We start from the raw sequence: 1,819 nt of genomic DNA, 5'->3' as shown, positions 1-1,819 counted from the left end.
TGGGGTCTAGGCTCAGGGTTGCAATAAACTGTGATCCTTGGCGCAGTCAAGCCAGTGCTCTTTGAGCAGAGGCCCGACAAGGGGCAGAACTGGGGAGACCCCTCCGTTCCTTCGCCAAGAGGAGTGGCACAGGAGTACACCACAGGAGTCTGTTGTGTTTGGTGACTCCAAACAGAGTCACATGTCTGAGACAAATGCTTGATCACTGGTTGGGTGAGCATGGAATGCAGCCAGAGAACAGGAAGACAGAAGATGGTTGACTGCTTTTTTCTGAGGACTCACTGAGGAGTAGGGCCCTGAGCTAATGGCTCTGGGACTAGAATTGGGAGACTGCCATTTTCATTCTCATGTTTCTGTGTTTTGTTTCCATTCAGGGAACAAAAGCTACCAATAAAAAACCTGAACAGATTATTTAGCCCAGCCCCTGACAAGAAAGGTACAATTCCACCTGGGGTAAAGACAATCAATGCAACAGGCCCCTCTGCCAGAAGATCAGCAAGAATTTCCCACAACTAGCAACTTTACCTATCAATGAGAACTTCAAAATTCCAGCATTAGGGGAATACAGCACATAGAACTCATGACCTTTTTCCAATGATTCTTTAGTCTTTCAAATTTTTTTTTAAATTTCTTCTTCTTCTTCTTCTTCTTCTTCTTCTTCTTCTTCTTTTAGTTTTTCTTCTTTTATTTTTGAACCAAATTTTTTATTTTATCAAATCTTTTTTTAATCTTTTTTTTAATTTTTCATCTTTATACTAACATTCTATCTCTTCATTATATTTAATTATAGTGTGTGTGTGTGTGTGTGTGTGTGTGTGTGTGTGTGTGTGTGTTTCTTTAAAATTTTGGAATGCAGTTTCCCCTAACAGATCAAAATACACCCAAAGTCTAATGTATGGCTCAGTTCTATTCATATTCTCTCTCCCTCTCTCTTTTGTTTTGTTTTGTTTTTATTTTTATTTTGTCAAAGTCTTTCTTTAATTTTCATCTTTACAGTTACATTCTATCTTTTCAATGTATTTAGTTTTATTTTTGTGTATTTTTTATTTCTTTACATTTTGAGATGTAGTTTCTTTTAACAAACTGAACAAATTCACTCAAGAGATAGTGAATTGAGATAGTGTATTGCTCTCTCTGTTCACCTGTGTATGTGTCTTCCTTCTTTTGTTGCATTTTTCTTTTTCTTTCTCTTGTTTTTTTTTTCTTGTCTTTTAATTTCCACTTTTACACTCACATTCTATCCTTTCATTGTATTTAATTTTATTTTTGTATGTATAAACTTCTTTTCTTTTTTACTGTACAATTTTGGGATCTAGTTTTCTAAAACAAAACAAAACAAAATGCACACAGAATCTAGTGTATTGCTCATTCTGTTCATGTGTCTGATTATATCCTCTTTTTGTTTTGTTTTGTTTTTTCACAGTTTTGGGTCTCTTCTGATTTGTTTAGTGTATACTTCTCTGTGGTTGTTGTTACCATTTTATTATTTTGCTCTCTCATTCATCTATTCTTCTATGAACAGAATGATTAAAAAAAAAAAATCCCATATGGTCTAACGGTTAGGATTCCTGGTTTTCACCCAGGCGGCCCGGGTTCGACTCCCGGTGTGGGAACGAAGTAACACTTGGGACCCCTGGGTGGCTCAGTTGGTTAAGCAGCTGCCTTCGGCTCAGGTCATGATCCCAGGGTCCTGGGATCGAGTCCCACATCGGGCTCCTTGCTCGGCAGGGAGCCTGCTTCTCCCTCTGCCTCTGCCTGCCTCTCTGTCTGCCTGTGCTCGCTCATGCTCTCTCCCTCTGTCTCTGAAAAATAAATAAAA

The 1,819-nt window shown here is 38.2% G+C and overlaps 1 non-coding gene across 1 annotated transcript; it reads left to right on the top strand.

Annotated features, from left to right (window-relative positions):
* Positions 1-1,541: 1,541 nt before the first annotated feature.
* TRNAE-UUC lies at positions 1,542-1,613 on the top strand. Its single transcript has one exon. It is a non-coding gene; the product is annotated as a tRNA-Glu (tRNA).
* Positions 1,614-1,819: the final 206 nt, after the last annotated feature.

The sequence above is a fragment of the Mustela erminea genome, chromosome 9 (genome assembly GCF_009829155.1).
Source record: "Mustela erminea isolate mMusErm1 chromosome 9, mMusErm1.Pri, whole genome shotgun sequence".
NCBI classification, from domain to species: domain Eukaryota; kingdom Metazoa; phylum Chordata; class Mammalia; order Carnivora; family Mustelidae; genus Mustela; species Mustela erminea.
This window is presented reverse-complemented; position numbering and strand designations above follow the sequence as displayed.